General features: G+C 36.3%; 1 long non-coding RNA gene across 1 annotated transcript; it reads right to left on the bottom strand.

Annotated features, from left to right (window-relative positions):
* Positions 1 to 15,234: 15,234 nt before the first annotated feature.
* Positions 15,235 to 16,558, bottom strand: LOC311077909. Its single transcript, XR_014605029.1, has 3 exons — positions 16,487 to 16,558; positions 15,821 to 15,862; positions 15,235 to 15,383 (listed from the first exon to the last, which is right to left on the bottom strand). It is a non-coding gene; the product is annotated as an uncharacterized lncRNA (long non-coding RNA).
* Positions 16,559 to 20,393: the final 3,835 nt, after the last annotated feature.

Below are 20,393 nucleotides of genomic sequence, written 5' to 3'. Positions count from 1 at the left end.
TACCAGCTTCACTTATTACTAACCAGACTGACTTTATTTCTGGCAGACGTCTACAAAAGTTTTTATTGAGAATTAACAGAGGTTTAACTCTGGTTCATTTGAAGTCACCATAATAGTGAATAGTGTTTCCATTAGTTGGGCTCTTAACTCTTATTATATCTTTTGTCTTTTTTGGCCGCTGTGACAGTGTGTTTGTCAAACACATTTGCAGCAGCAAAGAAAGCTAAAGTGAAACGAGATCAGGTAATGATGGTTTTATAATCATCATGAAATAGACTGTTTCACTGAGGTAATTTGAATCTAACAATTGTGTTGTACCATTAATCAGAGGTGGAAAGTCCAGGGGTCAGAAAGTAAAAGTCCTGCCATATATTTATTCCACCCATGAACTCACACAGCAAAAACTCCAGTTTTAAATGAACTCTCCTGGGAGTTTATTTGGCTCCAGACTCAAGAGTGTTAAAGTTAATGAGATAATTTAGTGATTGATTGAGTGATGATTGACCATTATTGAAGACACCTGATGTTAACAAGCAGAATCACTGAAGGAGAAAAATCACAATTTTAGTTACCATTATGGATATCGGTGTTTGATTTAGTTGGGCAGTTGACCTTTAAATGTTTAACTTTAGATTTTGTTTGGCTGCTGTATCTGTGTTATAACAGCCAGATGAGCAAAGAGAAAAGGTGATCAGGTGGTGTTGGTTATATTTTAACATAATCATCATTTGACCTGAATCACTGAACTCATTTAGAGTCTAATCTCTGATTTAAATGTATATTGGTCATAACAGCATCACAGTGATTCTACAGAATAATATCCAGATTTGTCATTATAATCCAAATGATTTCTTAAAAGTTGTTCTGATATTAAAAAAAAAATCTTTCAAGGCGCACACAGACATCAAGAATCAGTGTATGAATCTCAACAATGGTGACAAAAAGAATATTCAATTAGGGAAAGGAAATTAGTAAGACAATTCAGATCATAATTTATTCATACCGCAATGCATGATGGGAGCCATGAATGAGTTTTGATTGGTGGTACCCAGAATGCACTGCAACATGCTTTATTATTGTCACCATTGTTAAGAATCACAGGCTGATTCTTGGTGTCAGTGTGTCCAAAAAAAAAAAAAAAAAACTTTTCAAAGTGTTTTGATCAGGACAACTTTAAAGAAATCTTTTGGATTATTTTGAAAATGCTGATTATATTGATAAGAGTATACTGTAGAATCATAGACTGCTGTAATCAGCAAGGTAAACCTAACTCTCTGAATGAGCTTTGTGATTCAAGTCAAAAAATGATTATGTCGAAACACAACCAAAATGACCTGATCAGCTTTTCTCTTTGTTCATCTGAGAGTTATAACACTGATAGAACAGCCAAACAAAATCTAACGGTATTAGTTTAAGGTTCAAGAGCCCAACTAAAGCCAACACTGATCACCATAATGGCAACTTAAAAAAAGAGATTTTCTCCTTTGGTGATTCTGCTTGTTAACATCAGGTGTCTTCAATAATGCTCAATCATCATTCAATCAATCAATAAATTATCTCATTAACTTTAACACTCTTGAGTCTGGAGCCAAATAAACTCCCAGGAGAGTTCATTTAAAACTGGAGTTTTTGCTGTGTGAGTTCATGGGTGGAATAAATATATGGCAGGACTTTTACTTTCTGACCCCTGGACTTTCCATCTCTGCCATTAATATATTCTCATCACAAACCCTGTGTTACTGCAGCGTGAGGTCCAGCAATATTATAACAATCAGTTAGAAGATTTTAACAAACATGAGCACGAAAAATTACTGTTCGATGACAAACACAGACATCAATAATCAATGTATGAATCTCAACAATGGTGACAATCTAAAGTACCTTGCTGCAATGCATGCTGGGTACCATCATTGTACAAAACTCCCAGCATGCATTGCAACATGAATAAATTATGCAGCTGAATTGTCCTATTATTTTAATTCTAAATATGTGCTTTTATTTTTTTCTGTTGTTTTTTTTGTGACATTTAGTAGCTTTTCAGTGATGTTCTGAATTAATCTGTTTATCTAAAAAAAATATATATATATTGTCACCCTTGTTGAGATTCATGTGCTGATTTTTGATATCTCTGTGTGTCACCGTGGATTCATTTTTCATGTTCGTTAAAATCTTCTAACTGATTGTTATAATATTGCTGGACCTCACGCTGCAGTAACACAGGGTTTGTGATGAGAATATATTAGTGGAACAACACAGTTGTTAGATTCAAATTACCTCAGTGAATCAGTCTATTTCATGATGATTATAAAACCATCATCACCTGATCTCATTTCACTTTAGCTTTCTTTGCTGCTGCAAATGTGTTTGACAAACACACTGTCACAGTGGCCAAAAAAGACAAAAGATATAATAAGAGTTAAGAGCCCAACTAATGGAAACACTATTCACTGTTATGGTGACTTCAAATGAAACACATTAGAGTTAAACCTCTGTTAATTCTCAATAAAAACTTTTGTAGACGTCTGCCAGAAATAAAGTCAGTCTGGTTAGTAATAAGTGAAGCTGGTAATGCTGTTTGTGGAGTTGTTTAATCCTCCTCTGCTGAGATCTTCACAGATTTAATGTTTTTTTTCTTCAGTTGATTTCATCTGAGGCTGTGTCTGAAGTCAGTTGTAGTTCTTGTGTTTCTGCTCGTCTCTTTTTTCTGTTCTCTTCTTTCTTTCAGTGATTCTTTTTGTTAACAGGCTGAGATGACTTCATATTTAATATACACAGGTTTTGTGGCTCAGATAAGGTCCAGTTCTGGTTTATTTATTTGCTCTTGGCTGACATGTGGCATTGCTATGGCCTGCTTGTGGCCCAGATCTGGCAAACAGGAGTGGCCCACCCAAGTGCCGTAATTCCACGCTGCATGTGGGCCAGATCATCTTTCCACGTGTGCCAGATGTGGGCCGGATCTGGGCCGACACAATGTTGCTATGTGGGGACTAAAACTAAAATTAAAACAGGCCGCCAAAAACAACACTACACATCACGCAGTTGCGACCCCGTCCTCTTGCTTGCTTTCCATGTGAAATCAATGGTATGCTTCGCTTCATCGCGCTGTTGTCTTCAGTGTATTGAGAACAGCCGGTCACTCGCGCACTGTGCTCGTAAATTATTTTTCAAGTTCGCACATAACTATTTTTAGGCGCAAATGCGAGTGAATTACTCGCACTGTAGAGCCCTGGACAGTGTTACATGTTAAAAAACGTAATAATTTATTTATATGACCACCGATTGAAGCTTGAAAAAGTTATTTTCCAATAAATAAATAATGATTAAAAAAGTTCAAAGTGATCATAAGTTTATTGCAATGCAGAAATGTCTTGGTCAGAATGAGAATAAAACACTTATTTACCTGGAAAACATATGTTTTGATCGTGGCATTTCTTTGAGATTTAGAATCCAGTATTCCTATAGGCTAATTATTGTTTCTTTTATGAATTTAATAAAGAACTCTGTCTCGTATTCTGTCCAAACGATCCATGTAGGCTACTTTTGTGTCCATTCGTTTTTCCTTTTTTGAACTGGCTACACCAACTGCTGCGCAAAAAAGTAAATATCGACGAATTTTCAGATTTTTGTTTATGACTTTTTGCCCCTTTATTAAACATTTAAAATATTCACAAATTAATATGGAAAACATGTCGATTTTACTGGTTTTCAAAGGCCAAATTAGAACCTGGAATTTATGTTTTTCCCGCAGTGCTGAATGAGAAGAGCCATAATATTATTAATAAACTATTGCTTTGGCTAAAATCACATCTCCATCTCCGCTAAGCAGATGCGCTTTTAGAGAGAAATGCACATTTCATACGGATTAATCAGAAGGTATTAGCTTTCGATTCGAATTTGTTCGTTTTAAAGTGGACATTTCAAGCTTTAGCCTACATAGGCTATATTTTGTTTCAGTTCTCGCGCTCCAGTTTACGGAGATCATGAAAGTGTGTCTGATTGTTTTCTTTTATTTTACAAAAGCACAACGTTTTCTTGTTATTGTGAGTTTACACAAATAAAAGTAGTTGGGAATAATGTATTATTATTTTCTGTATGACCAGAAATGATAGAGTATTTTAAGTTGTTTCCACTGTTGATAGGAAAATGCAAGTGTTCGCGGCCGCGCCTCCGTGCCATGCAGTGTGCGCTCCACACATTTAGCTTTGTTCCTTTCTTGCATAAAAGCGTCTTCTAAATATAGCCTATTAAATGTTATAATTAAATAATATAAAATTATTATTATTTGCGTAGCTATATGGACCTCAAACACACCGCGTCTTCTAACTGTGGTGACTGTAAATGCGCAAAAACTGTTTCCATTGCAGTTTTGCGAAATATTCCTTTTTCGAATTGCCTGAAAAACCACCTCATGTGAGCGTAAAACCTCAAGATGACTGACATTTAATTTAGCTAATTAAATTAATTTTTTTCATTGCAGGGCAGCCGGGCCAGGTAACAATGCTAGACCAATCAACAAACTTTAAATGAAAAATTAAATGACTGACATATTATTGAAAAAATCAAACGTAAACGGGCGGGGCCCCCTATTGGGCAGGGCCCATGGGCTTGAGCCCAGTCAAGCCCAATGGTAAGTCCGGCCTTGAACGGAGTACTCGGGGCTCTGGAAGTCCGTTTGGCAATACCATGTACATCTGAAATGGATAGAATGGGTAGCTCCTGTAAACACCGGCTATAAAAGGTCGCCATTCCTACGCTGTGTTTACCTCAGTAGCTGACGACCGGAAGTAGTTATATCTGTTTTGTAGAACCCGGAAGTATGTTGCGCATAACCCCTATTATAACTGTTTTCATGCATGTCCTGTTTTTATTTTGGTAATCCATGTATTTTAAAGAGAAATGTCAGCTGTTTAATCTGTTACTATTCTTCCATTTCCGTCCTGTGACGGAATGTTCAAATAAGTCAAAACTATTCAAACTCCAACTGTCAAATTCTAATTTAAACAGACACTGTCTGATCTATCTGTCTGATTGCATGGTTTTCATCTTTTCAAACTCCAAGCTTCAAACTTCAAGCTTCAAACTCAGACTTCAAACTTTTAGACCTTTTTTTCTATTTTGTCATCTGTAATTAGGTTTACATTACTACAATTAGGTGTACATTATTGTTTGATTCTCTGATTAAGAGGTACACAAAAGCTGCACTGGCATATAACAACCCAGCCAACATTTCAATGTGCAATATTTCAAAACTCTTAAACATTCGTTCCTCTTCCTGGTTATGTGTGAGAATAAAGTTAATGCCTCCAAAGGTCAAACAAATAATACAGCCATTAGTTTTTCTCTGGCTGCTTTAACTGTTTATCAGACACATTTGTTATGGCAAAAGGAAATTACGAATTTTACTGTTAATTTACCAGACAGGTTTTTTTTTTTTTTTTTTTTTTTTTTTTTTCAGTCACATGGGCCCTGCTTTGGCAAACCAAATGGGGCCCATAGAAATTCTTCCATCAGATCCACATAGGACCCATGTATGTTTATATGCCCATAGGGCACATGATGGGTCCATAGTGGGCTCTAAGAGGGGCCCATTTAGATGGTCTATACACAAAAACCTTATGGGGCACATGGGGGATCACACTGGACCCATAAGGGACCCGCTTAAGGTTATTTTTTTATTTAACTTTTTGTGGGACCACAGTGGGTGAAAGGTCACATTTAATAATTTATTTAAAGATTCCAGTTGGTCAAATAATGATACAGAAAAAAAAAAAAAAAACTGTCCGATAAATTAACAGTAAAATACTTAATTTCCTTTTGCCATAATAAATGTGTATTATAAACACACAGTTAAAGCAGCCATAGAAAAACTAATGTTAAAGAGTCAGTGGTCAAGAGCCCAACTAAAGTAAACGCCATAATTGACCATTGCAGGGTCCAAGCATTGCAGGGTTTGATGACAGCCCATCAAAAACCCACATGTTGGCTGGGGTCTGACTGCATGGCATTAATGATTTCAAACTCCAAGCTTTTAAAACTTCTTCAAACATTTAGGCCCGGCTTTCTAAAGCTTTTTTCTATTTTGTCCTCAGTAATTAGTTCAGCCATTATATGATCCTGCTCTGTGGGAAAATGTCTCACTCTCTCCAGAGACAGTATTTGGAAGAAAATGATCAGTGTTTACTTCAGAACGTCTCTTAAAATACAATTTCTTACCTGTTTATTATAAAAAAAATAATAATAATAAAATAAAAATAAAAATAAAAACTTTCCATTGTGTTTCCATTCCATTGAGTTTCAGAGGTTAATTTATGTCATGAAGTCACTCAGCTCCTCTCGTCTCATTCTTGTCCAGGTCAGACAGCAGTTCAGGAAGTTCTTCAGATGTCTTTGCTACACAGCAAAATCCCCAGTGTTAAATCAACACTGCTCAGAGCAAATATGGTCCCACTCTACAGAGTGTTAAAGTAACACTAAAGCAGTGTTAAAGTTAATGAGATAATTAAGTGATTAATTGAGTGATGATTGAGCATTAGTGATGAACACCTGCAGTTAACAAGCAGAATCACTGAAGGAAAGAGAAACACAAGAACTACAACTGACTTCCAGTCACAGTCACATTAAATCAGATGAAGATAAAAGAAGACATTAAAATCGGTGAAGATCTCAGCAGAGGAGGATTAAACAACTCCACAAACAGCATTACCAGCTTCACTTATTACTAACCCGATTGACTTTATTTCTGTCATATGTCTATGAACAGAGGTTTAGATGTTGATGTTTTAAAATATTTGGCCACCATTATGGTGATCGGTGTTTCCTTTAGTTGGGAAGTTTGAATCTTGGCATTTTAAGTACAATTTTGGTCTTTGTAACAGTATTTATCAAAGTGCATAATTTGTTACAAAGAATGCCAAAAACAAAGGTGTTCAGGTGGTGTAGTTTTCATTATTATAAAGTATAGTGAGTTTATAATAATGAGTTTATAATAATTATTGAGTTTATAATAATTACCCTAATCATAAGTTGTCATTTGTTATTAAAAAATAGCTTACACCTTTCTTGATACAGAGCAGACATTTTTATTTTTATATACATTGCTGAATTTTTTTGGAAAATTATTATTTTCTTTTTAATATTTTGATTTTTTTTAGGAACAAACAGACATCAAGAAGCAGCATATGAATCTCAACAATGGTGACATGCTTCATGCTGCAATGCATGCTGGGAGCCAAGCGTTTTATACTATGGTGCCTCCCAGAATGCATTGCAGCATAAAAAGCATGTCACCATTGTTGAGATTCATATGTGGATTCTTAATGTCTGTGTGTTTGTCCAAAGATTACTTTCCCAATAATAAAAAAAAATCAGCTTGATGCCTGATCTGAAGAAAGAAGTCAATGTTAATAAAAATATATATTAATAACAAATAACCACTTTCAGTCAATGATACAATTTGTAAACTTTATGATGTTGAAAACTATCTATCACCTGACTGTCTTTGATTCTGGCTTTTCTTGCAACAAATTATGTGTTTTAGTAAACACTGTTACAAAGACCATAAACTCCTATAAGAAGTCAAGAGTCAAATTGCACAACTAAAGGCAACACTGTTCACCATAATGGTGATTTTTTAATGGTGATTTTAAAACATCAACATCTAAACCTCTGTTAATTCTCAATAAGAACTGTAGACGTCTGACAGAAATAAAGTCAGTCTGGTTAGTAATAAGTGAAGCTGGTAATGCTGTTTGTGGAGTTGTTTAATCCTCCTCTGCTGAGATCTTCACAAATTGAATCTCTTCGTTTTATCTTTAGTTGATTTAATCTAAGGCTGTGACTAAAAGTCAGTTGTAGTTCTTGTGTTTCTCTTTCCTTCAGTGATTCTGCTTGTTAACTGCAGGTGTTCATCACTAATGTTCAATCCTCACTCAATTAATCACTTAATTATCTCATTAACTTTAACACTGCTTTAGTGTTACTTTAACACTCTGTAGAGTGGGACCATATTTGCTCTGAGCAGTGTTGATTTAACACTGGGGATTTTGCTGTGTGTGGACTCAAAAAATACTGATGACTACTGCATCATAATCAGGAAATAAAAAGTGCCATTGATATACGTGTATTTTATATAACAGAATATATGTTTATTTTATTGCTGTCAATGCTATAGGTGTAAAGCTGAAAAACATCTCAATTACTGTTGCAATTTAGGGAATCGAGATGTTGTTTTGAACTGCCACTAGGGGTCGCTCTTGAGAGCCCCAATAACTTCTGATATAGGCCACTTTAGAAAAAGGCCAATGAAATTGGCGAGCAATTTAGGTTTGTTCACAGGAGACGAGACAGTGTGTCAACCCGTCAGCAGCAGTTCAGAGTTGTACTACGACCCCTATTCGACATCGAACATGACTGATACAAACACTGTGTGTCTGTCCCCCAAGTAAGGCAGAAATTGCTCTTTTACAGACCATGTGGAAGCCGTGTGCCTTGTGGCATCTGGCCAATGGCTCTCTCTTGGTGAGGCCCTCTTCTCTCCAGATGAGGGGTGAGACTCGACCCCAGTCCTGGGCTGAGCTTGTCAGCGGCTTCTCCTGCTTCCCTGGATTGCCCGTCTCAGGTTCATTTTGAAGCCCTCCAGGGGTTCTTAGTGGCCTGTTGGCGGGCTGGCTGTACCACCTTTCTGCAAGAGGAACGTTGTTTGGGTCTGGCTGCCAGTCCAGACGCTTGAGACTAGGCCAGAGTAGCCTTCGCAGTAGCCTTCGCCACCCTTAGCGACTGGCAGCCGGGGCTTGTTGCCTCGGGGGTGCAGAGATGGGACCCGAACCGAGCCAAGGCATGATTGTGTTTGATGGCCTCCATCTGCTATTTTACTGTCAAGAACTGCTGGGCAAATTCTTTGATAGTGTCGGCTGAAAAGGCCACCTTGAGAGATGATCTCGCATCCCCATCAGGTTCAGCCACAGGTTGCGCTCCTCGACCACCATAGTGGACATCGCCCAACCCAGAGACTGTGCCGTCACTTTCATAGCCCCGAGGGCATAATCAGTGGCCATGTGTAGTTCCTCACATTGCAGAGGTCTCATACCTGGAGGTGGAAGGACCAGGGTGCAAAGCAGTTGAGGTTGCTCTTGGTCTCTTGAAAAAGAACAAGAGCCGCGAGCGCAACGTGCTCATGATCATATTCTCGTGTGAACATGAACCAACCACAAACAATGTTTCAGCGTGATCATGACCCAAACACTGAAGACACAGATCAAGACCATGAAACATGATGCGACCGCACCCAGGATATCATGGACGGAAAGGCATGTTGTTAACTCACACAGTTATCTGTGCTATCACTTATCTGTGCTGAGAAGGGAGAGAGACTGCTGATATGTGATTGTTCAGCAGTGTGAAGGAAGAATGGAAAATTTGCTTCTATCTGAGGAGACGCAGGCATTTGGCTCTGAAGAACAAAGCAGAATGAGCAATGCCACATTGGCCTCTTTTATGATGTTTTATTAACAAAGATCGGGAGGAGCACGTTCAGATAATTAACCTATTTAACACGAGAGGAATGCATTCAGTTAATCAACTCAGTTAACGGTAAGAGGTATATAGATAGCAGATTTACCTGTGTTTGTTGACAGTTTATCAGCATTTGGCCCCACCCTAAGTTCCCAACATGTCTGAAATCAAGCTCTTTCCGATGATGATGATTTTTTTCTCCTCGTGGATTAAATTGACGCAAAACCTCCAGCCTAAGGAGCAATTCTCCTCCGCCTCCGCTGATTAACCTCCGCTGATTAACAAAATCACTTTGGAAAGTTATTATGTACGTATTTCCAGAGGTGTATAATCCACGGGTCAGAAAGTAGAAGTCCTGTCATGTGTTTATTCCACCCATGAACTCAGTCAGCTGATTTCACTAATTAGTTCTCTCTCCTTTATGAATTAGCAAATCCAGGTGATTGGAACAAAATACTGAGGAGGACTTTTATTCCCTGAACCTGGACTTTACACCTCTGCATATTTCTGTTTTTAAGTAACTTAAACCCACAGCCTCACTAATGGTAAAGAAACTTTTAGTCTGGTGGCTGCCTTTGCTCATTAGCTTTTTAGGGGAACACTCTGGGTCCGGGCCAAATTCTGAGCATGGAGCCCTATCTCCGGACAGCACGCCAAATACGCAAACCTAATCTAATTATATGTAAGTGTGAACTTGTGAAATACCTATATGCCCTGGGAGTGGCCAGCTATGCAAATTTTGCTTGCTGATATCATTGGCCTATTCTGAATAGGTGAGGTTATTTGGGCAATCAAGAGCGACACCTAGTGACAGTTTGACACTGTTTTATTTAAATATGCGGGATTTTCTTGGTGGAGGGTGAAAAGCATAATTTTATAGATTCCTCAAAATAATCAAACTAATTTTTCTGTTAAATGTTTGCAAATTAAAAAAAAAAGGTGAGTGAATGTGTGCATGGTAAAGGGAAATTAATTTCCTAGTTAAGTTGTAAAGTTTGTCAATCTTACACAATTTTTATTAACCTATTTAACACGAGAGGAATGCATTCAGTTAATCAACTCAGTTAACGGTAAGAGGTATATAGATAGCAGACTTACCTGTGTTTGTTGACAGTTTATCAGCATTTGGCCCCACCCTAAGTTCCCAACATGTCCGAAATCAAGCTCTTCCCGATGATGATTTTTTTCTCCTCGTGGATTAAATTGCCACAAAACCTCCAGCCTAAGAAGCAATTCTCCTCCGCCTCCGCTGATTAACCTCCGCTGATTAACAAAATCAATTTGGAACGTTATTATGTACGTATTTCTGTTTTTAAGTAACTTAAACCCACAGCCTCACTAATGGTAACGAAACTTTTGTCTGACGGCTGTCCTTTGCTCATTAGCTTTTTGGAGGAACACTCTGGGTCCGGGCCAAATTCCGAGCTTGAAGCCCTACCTCCGGACAGCACGCCAAACACGCAAACCTTTACCCTATCTAATTATATGTAAGTGTGAACTTGTGAAATACCCGTATGTCCTGGGCGTGGCCCGCTATGCAAATTTTGCTTGCTGATATCATTGGCCTGTTATGAATAGGTGAGGTTATTTGGGCAATCAAGAGCGACACCTAGTGTCAGTTTGACACTGTTTTATTTAAACGTAGGATTTTCTTGGTGGAGGGTGAAAAGAATAATTTTATAGATTCCTCAAAATAATTAAACTTTTTTTTTCTGTTAAATGTTTGCAAATTAAAAAAAAATAATTAAAAAATAAAAAATGTGAGTGAATGTGTGCATGGTAAAGGGAAATTAATTTACATTGTATGGGATCCTAGTTAAGTTGTAAAGTTTGTTAATCTTACACATTGTTTTGTTTGTTGAGCTCAGGAAGCTGTGTCTTCTGTAAAGAGAGAGGGCCAGAGGTGTTTTGGGTGTAGTGACATTTAAAACTAAACTATAAAAATAATTTACTGATCAGCTAAGGTCTCAAAAAAAAGAAAAAAAAAAAAGAAAAAGCCAAATGACAAAACAGATTCACTTTCAATTTATCAAAACAAGTAAATGAGTAGATTGGATTTTGATTTGCTAGGTCACATTAAGGCTTTCCTATATTATTGTAATGTATTGTTTTGTTACAAAATACCTTAATAAACAAAAACAATAAACAATAATATAATAATTGTGTTATAAAACATGGTTTTTCACATTCCACAAAAGAAAAAAAGTTCCATAGACTGACTCTGATTTGAGAGGGATACCCTAGAAATATGAAATATTTGAAATATATATATAATTTAATACAAGTCAATAATCAGAATCTGAGGGATGAATGAGACTTGAAATGTCCATCTTATTGAGGAAGTTACTGTTGGGATTAGTCATGATGACTGGTCGTGTGGAGCTGAGAAAAACAACAACAACTAATGGTCAATTACCAGCAGCTGATAATGTTATATCAACCATCACAGTCATAGAGTGTAAACTGATTACAAATAAAAACCTGATATTATACCTAATGGCCCGGTTTCACAGACAGGGCTTAGACTAAGCCAGGATTAGACCATAGATCAATTAGGACATTTAAGTAATTTTTATAAACATGCTTAGAAAAAAACATTACCGATGTGCATCTTAAAACTAAAAAGGTACTGATATATTTTTAAGATCAGTCAGTGCAAGTTTATTTCAGTGGAAACAGCTCAGACTTACATTTTAGTCTAGGACTAATCTTAAGCCCTGTCTGTGAAACCAGGGGAATATGTATTAGATTGTAGAGTAATATTCATGTTAGAACACAAAAGTCATGTTTATATGAAAATGCACTGACAAGGAACTGGATATGTGACCATTTTTCTGTACTACACAGCAAAAACTCCAGTGTTAAATTAACACTCCTGGGAGTACATGTGAGACCACACTTGTAGAGTGTAAAGTGTTAAAATTTGAGTGTTAAATTAACACTCAAGAGTGTTAAAGTTAATGAGATAATTAAGTGATTAATTGAGTGATGATTGATCATTATTGAAGACACCTGATGTTAACAAGCAGAATCACTGAAGGAGAAAATCACAAATTGTAAGCCACCGTTATGGCGATGATTGTTTGCTTTAGTTGGGCTAAACTGTAAACCCCAATAAGGTCATAGTACTCAAAACTTTTGTAGAAACCGATTACATAATAACTTTTGAGGTAACTAACTTAATTTTTTTAAGTTCTATTTTTTAAGTTACAATCTAATCAAACTTAAAAAATTTGATTTAATTTTTATTTTTTTTAAGTGCACCGTGCTTAAAAATATTAACACTCAAAATGTTTTAATTTTTTCATACTTATTTATTTTGATCTAATGGAACTTAAATAGAAATATATTAACTCAAAAAAATATACTTTATAACCCACAAGCAAGTTAAAACTACGGTACAAAAAAAAATACTTCAGCTGTACATTTTCTTTTTTCTTTTTATTCAGTCTTTAAATTGTTTAATACAAACATGTCAGAAATTACTAGTAAAATTACCTCTGAAATGACTTAGGAACTGAGGATCTTAAAATGCTTAATGTAAAACGCATGGCCTACATTTTTTAAAACAGCATTAGTAACAGCCATCAAAGTGCAAATGGAATAAGTAAAAAAATAAAAGAGAATAAAAAAAAGTAAATAAATAAATAAAACATATCAAAACACAAAACCAAGACATCGAATCTGTCCTGTTAGTAAAAACCTACAAAAACAAAATATAAAAAAGGCACATCTCACATCATTTTAGGATTTAGAGCACCAAGTTGGTGTACAACCAATAATTATAAACAACAGCAGCTACGTTAGATTTTGTAGGCAAGACATAAACCGCCAAATGTAAACAGTTCCAAATGCTTTGACTAACAACAACAACAAACTATATTGTTTGTTCAACAACAAACTATAAAGTGACCATACTGGGAACCCCAAAAACACAACATGTAGGCAAGAAAATACAAGTGTATTTTCTTGTAAACAACTCTTAAGTTAGCCTACTATTTCATTAACAGGTCATTTTTGAGACTCAGTAGGCAGGGTTTAAGTGGTTTACCATCATCAAGACCCATTATGATTTTCTGGATGAATGTAAAAGTGTTAATGAGTTTCTTGGGATAGTCCAGATTAGGGATGGGACGGTATGGAAATTTAATATCACGATTATAGTGACCAAAATTATCACGATTATCAATAATATCACGGTTTTGTTAAAACGAGATGAAAGTGTTTAAAAAGAGTTGATGCTCACACTTAAGACATTTTTACATGTTTTATATTTGAAAATCAACAAACAACAACTAAAACAAGCAGCTCTAGGCTATACACTTTTTAAGGCATTTCCTTCCTTATAATGACGGTTGTCAATAGCAACGCATTATAACACAGCGCACATCCATTGTAACGGCCACCTAGTGTTAAGTAGTGTTCATGACATGAATTTGGATGTGCCTTCTTTGGATGTAACTTCTTCTATGGCGTACGTTATTGCATGCATGCTGTTTTTATGTGAGCGCGCACGCACATTGAGAGTGAGAATGCTCGCGCAACGAGGAAGATGACCGCTCTACTGCTGACCGTTGTTTTATTATAATGTGTTTACTTCCCCTTTGATTTGTCGCGTGTTTTAGAGTGTTTTCTTTTCCCTTTTAACATTCGCTCTTCGACATGTATGAAGAGTGTGCTTAACTGAGAGAAAACATCTATAAAAGTCTCGTTGAACTACCAGTTCATTTGCACTGTCATGTATTCTTCATCTGGGCAGACTTCAAACTCTCTGACAGACGTTACAACATGTATCACAACGGACGCGCTTTCTCGTTTCATTCAAATAGGCTACAACTTGCCGTCTTGCGTCTCCGTTTTTAATTGTATTGAAAATTAAATCAGAGTTGATTTATTGTTTACAGAGTTTGATAATATTGTTGTGATCATTTTGTCTGAACGATTGTTTTGTACGCTGTAATAATGGATTTATAAACAGATAAGATTTAAAACATTTATCTCAATTCAATGTCCCCGTAATTATGTGGTAAAACGTGTATAATGAATAAATTATTATCCCTTAAATGTCACTCTTAATAGTCTTGTTTGAACTTGTTTATTATTTGTCTTTGGCTAAGCCTGCTGCGAACTTTTCTTTGCGGAAGCTTCACGTTTAGGCTATTTCAAGTGATTGATATAAAATAATTCAACTTAAAACAACATTTTATGCCCAATTATTGCCCAGACGTAGTTTTGGTATTAAGGTCAAAGTTAACTTGCCTTGCATTCGCTATACAACAGTCGGTGATGGTCACACAAGACGACTCGGCAGATCTGAAGTTTCCCCCTATTGCAGCGACTTCTTGTGCATGTTCTGCTGACATGGTGACCATCCTCGATTAAGTTTCCCTCAGGACTTTTGTTAAAGCCAAAATATGACCACACCTCAGAATTGATTATTTTAAAAGGCTGAAAAATCTCCCGAGCACGGTCACTGCCTTCCGCAATTCCTTCTTGAATAAAAAATAACATTGCGCGCTGCCGCTGCGTCAGACTGTTGCTGGCTGAACAGGATATAAAATCACGATAATCAAACACGGTTTTAATGATAATTAAATTTTAAACGATATTACTAACCGTCAGTACATTTTATCGTGGTTTATCGTGAAACCGGTAATCGTCCCATCCCTAGTCCAGATGTAATCATACATCAACCCAAGCAACAATGCAAATGCATCAGCCAAGTTAGGGATATCACTCATCACAACATCGTCTTCCACAACAATAGAGATGCTTGTAGGACTGAAATGCACTGGATCTGCAGTCTCTTCTGTGATTGTTGTGATAAGAGCAACAGGAGTTTCAATGATGCCTGGCTCATCTGACGACACCACCTGAAAGACACAGAGAGTGCAAATGTTAGGTTAAAGTCCTTGTGAACCGGAAGCTGCAAACGACTTTTCTCCTGTGTTGTGACGGATTTCCCAGTGAAAGGGAATATTGAACAGAGGGCAGGGATTTACTCTAGCACTCCTCTCCATCTCATAGCAGACTAACAGTTTGAGGCCAGTGGTTTAACATTTTCAACCCAAGTTGCGGATCATAAAGGGAGTGCACAGAATTCCAACATAACAGGAGAGTTAAATGAATTGTCTGACAACACAGAAAACCATTTTGTTACACTTAAGAGGGTGGCTAACTTGTTATTCACAAATAATAGCAAAAGAGATATTGTATGGCTAGATTTATATTCTAATCTGAATTTGGCGCCAAATTAAATAAACGGTGAAAAATAGGTTACAGCCTAAATTAACATTTGAGGTAGGCCTACCTTGATTTTGGCGGATGATCACTCTACTCCTTACACTTCGACCTATAATGAAAAAAAATGTTTTTAAATGTTTAATAAAAACTTGCAGAGTTCATTCGGTTACAATTATGTCTATAACCTTAACTTTGTTTGAGTAAAAGTTAAAGCTAACAGCCACTAGCTCATTTGGGCCAGAGCTGGGTGCTTAACACAAAGAGCAGCAACACACTAAAAAAACGCAATGACTATCGTTTCTGAAAAGAATTATTGACTAACGTTAGCATTATTGCCTTGACATGACATTAACAGTAAACTTACACATTATATTACCTTGTCACTAGCACGCGGGCTGACGGTGACGTTAATCGCGCACGTGCGCGCCAACGTGAAGCTCGGCGCTTAAAAAAAAAAACGAATCTAGGCTAACAGTCAAATATCACAGAGCGCTTAACACAAACAGCAGCAACACACTCAAAAACAGAAGGACTATCGCTTGCTGCAAATGGTTATTGACTAACGTTAACTTTATTGCCCTGCCACGACATTAACAGTGCACAGGACGGTCATCGCGCCCGCGCCAACTTAAATAGTCAAATATTAGTCTAACAGTCAAATATCATGTGTAACATGATATTGTTACAATATGACAACAAGCAAAGTAGTTTTAAAGTGTTTTGGTTTACTTACGAGTTATTTCATGCTTGATAAACCAGCAGCTCCACTTCGCTCGAGAGGGTAGCCATCATGAATAGATTTTTCAGATAACGTCAGCTAGGTCCGCACGTCGTGACGTCATATCACGTGATCGACAGTAGACTTAAAAATAGTGAGTGAACCAGCGGGGTTCACTCAGAAATGCTGAGGTACACAACCATAAAAATACATTTTTGTTCATAGACAGTAATAGTTTAAAGGTGGATTAACTCAGCAAGAGCTTTTAACTGTAGTGACCTCAGTCCTTATAAGCTAGTAGTACTGTTCGGGCTTACAGTACTGTCAGCTTACAGATCTTTGGGAAGAAATAAAATTACCAAAACCAAAATTGGTTTTGGTCATGACACACACATCTTCAATTTTTTAAATTGTTCATTAGTTAATCAATAGCAATAAGTTAACCAATAAAATGTAATTACTTAATTCAGTATAACAGCTGCTGGGAACATGCTGTATTTCTTCTTATTTCCATTTAACATGGGCTACTCAAACTCTAAAATGCCAAAATCATAAAAGCATTATAGTCCATATGACTTGCACATTATATTTCAAATTTTCATGCATTGTGCATTGTGTGAGAAACTCTGAAAATTGAAGTTGTTTCCTGCTCATGAATTTTCCTCTCCTGGTGCTCTGAAATGAACAGAAAAGTTGCGTGGACTGCAAACAATCCTGCATTGATCTCACATGACATGCAAAACCAATGCTGTTTGTTTGTTAAATGCAGTTGAAGTAGTATTTTTGTAGTCAACTTCACACAACTTTTCTAGTCCATTTCAGATCATTGGAGGAAAGTAGTTCATGAGTAATTACATTTTTGTCTGTTCCTTTAGAACAGTGGTTCCCAAACCTGTCCTGAAGGACCCCCAACACTGCACGTTTTCTTTGTCTCCCTAATCAAACACACCTGATTCAACTCATCAGCTCATTATCACATGGGTTAATGAGCTGATGAGTTGAATCAGGTGTGTTTGATTAGGGAGACAAAGAAAACGTGCAGTGTTGGGGGTCCTTCAGGACAGGTTTGGGAACCACTGCTTTAGAAGAGTCCAGGGTGTCAAGCTTCAGCCCCATTTTTATTATGTGGAAAAGACGGGTTATCTTAAAAAAAAAATATAAAAAAAATAAAATAAATAAATCTATTTTTGTGTTCTGGGGTTTGAGATGACATGAGTATGAGTAAATGATGAAAGAATATTCATTTTTGAGTCAACTATTCCCATGGTGAAAGCCTGGCAAAGGCATTTTTTTGTGTGTGTGTTTGTTATGCCAACTGATTCATGTTTCAAATGTTAAGCTGTTTTTATTTTTTTGATTCATTTGTATTCATTTTTTTCCCCAGGTGTTTTAACACTTAACTTGGCCGTTATATCTGTCGCACAAGAGACGACCACAATTGGTAATGTGTTGTGATTTCTTGTGTCATTTGTTGGCATTTTGGCAGTGTACTATGTGGGCATGTCTATCACTTTTAATTTGTTGTGTGTTGTTTAATGTTTTCATTTTCACAAATATACTTTTCAAATGCTATTTTATGTTTGTGCTTTTGTAAATGGATCTTTACTATCTCTAATTTGGCTTCTTTTGCATTTTAGGCTAATTTTGAGCTCAAAGTATGTTCTTTCTGCAATAAGTTATTGATGCAACTTTGTCTATTTTTATATATATATATATTTGTAATTCATACAAAAACTATACACATTCATCTGTGTGTACTTTCATCCACTTTGTATAAGATCCAAAACTTTTGTCCAGTGGTGAGTTCTACACGCTTGTGAATCGTCTCATTATCAACACTATATAAATAATACATTCAGACTAGCATGAACTGAAGTGAGATTTTTAGTGATTATAAGGTGAGAGCCCTTTGCGCTCTTTCTTGGCTATATAATCCATCTAAAAAAATTTAATATTATATGTTAAATAAACTCCAAACTATGAGATGACAAATAAGAATAACAAAAGTTGTTGGTGTGTTGGAGCCCCATATCTGGAATTTGCTTAATGCCCCGTTTACACGAAGGGAAGACGCAGATATTTCGCTGCGGTTTGGCCTCTCATTTACACGAAAACCCAGTTTTTTTTTTCACAGAAAACAATTATTTCTAAAAACTCCGGCCAATGTGGAAATTTCTGATAACGCTGGTTATGTGTTGCCGTGTCAACTGGGAGAAACGGGGTTTTAGGTTCTTAAACGTCACATTAAGCACAAGAAAATGCTTAACGTCATGTGAGCGCCCTAGGAAGTCACTCGTGTTATTCGTTGTTGTCGATTCTGAGGATTCTGATTGGTTTGCATGGCTTTATCCTTCTCCCTACACTGCCGCCCATAGGTTTGGTATAGTTATGATGGCGCTCAACGGTGTTTTTATGCGGGTTGATGTAAATGACAACTTTTTTGAAAACGATGTTGTGTGCAAAATGTTATTATTGAAAACGGAGGGGGGGAAATATTCGTTTCTCTAAATACCCGGCTATGTGTAAATGTGGCCTAAGGCCCCCAAATCACTAACACAGCAAAATCCCCAGTATTAAATTAACACTGCTTCATATTTATATAATCAACACTCTCAGGGTGTTATAAGTAACCAGAGGTGTATAGTCCAGAGTAGGGCTGTGCGATATATATCGTGAGATTGTTATGCGCATCTCGTCAGTAAAGCCGGTTCCTTGATTAGTAGTAAATCACCATCACCTGCTTTCAGATGAAGCGGCATTTAGGGCTGATGAGATAATTAAGTGATTAATTTAGTGATGATTGAGCATTATTTAAGACACCTGATGTTAACAAGCAGAATCACTGAAGAAGAAAATCACAGATTGTAAGTTACCGTTAAGGTGATGGGTGTTTGCTTTAGTTGGGCTCTAGACCATTATATGTTTATTTTAATGTTTACTGTTGTTTGTCTGCTGTTATTGATTTATAACAGTTAAATGAACAAAGTAAAATGTTATCTTATAGTGTTGGTTATGTTTTGACATAATCATGCTGTGATCTGAAAAAGGAAACTTATTGAGATAGTTTGGTTTAACTTGTTAGCAGCAGTTTAGTGATTCTTCAGCCTATGATTATCAGTACTTTACTTATAATTCTAAAAAATTAATAAACATTGTTCTGATCAAAAGACATTCAGATAAATTCATTTAAAACACAGACATCAATAATCAGCCTGTGAATCTCAACAATGGTGACAATAATAAAGCATGTTGCAGTGGCTGCCACCAATCACAACTCATTAATGGCTCCCATCATGCATTGCGGTATGAATAAATTATGATCTGAATTGTCTATGTAATTTACTTTTCCTAATTGAATATTCTGCTCGTCACCATTGTTGAGATGTATAGACTGAATCTTGACATCTGTGTGTGCCTAAAAGAATGATTTTTTTTTTTTTTTTTAAAAACAACTTTTAAGAAATCCTTTATATTATATCAAAAATTCTGGGCATTTATGCAGATTCACAGTTATGCTGTAACCAACAACATAAATAGAAGTCAGAAAGAAGGATTTTAATGAGTTCAGTGATCAAGTTCAAATGATGATTGTCATAATATAACCAACACCATCAGATCACTTTTTTCTTTGTTCAACTGGTGATTATATTTCAGAAACAACAGACAAACAAAATCTAAAGTTAATAATATATGGGTCAAGAGTCCAACTAAAGCAACCATTGATCGTCATAATGGTAACTTACAATTTGAGATTTTCTCCTTCAGTGATTCTGCTTGTTAACATCAGGTGTCTTCAATAATGATCAATCATCACTCAATTAATCACTTAATTATCTCATTAACTTTAACACTCTTGAGTGTTAATTTAACACTCATATTTTAACACTTTACACTCTTGAGTGTGGACTCATATACACTCCCA

This window comes from Abramis brama, assembly GCF_963993115.1.
Source record: "Abramis brama genome assembly, chromosome: 2".
In the NCBI taxonomy this organism is placed as follows: Eukaryota; Metazoa; Chordata; class Actinopteri; order Cypriniformes; family Leuciscidae; genus Abramis; species Abramis brama.
Note: the sequence above shows the minus strand (reverse complement) of the source record. Positions and strands in the feature narration are given on the sequence as shown.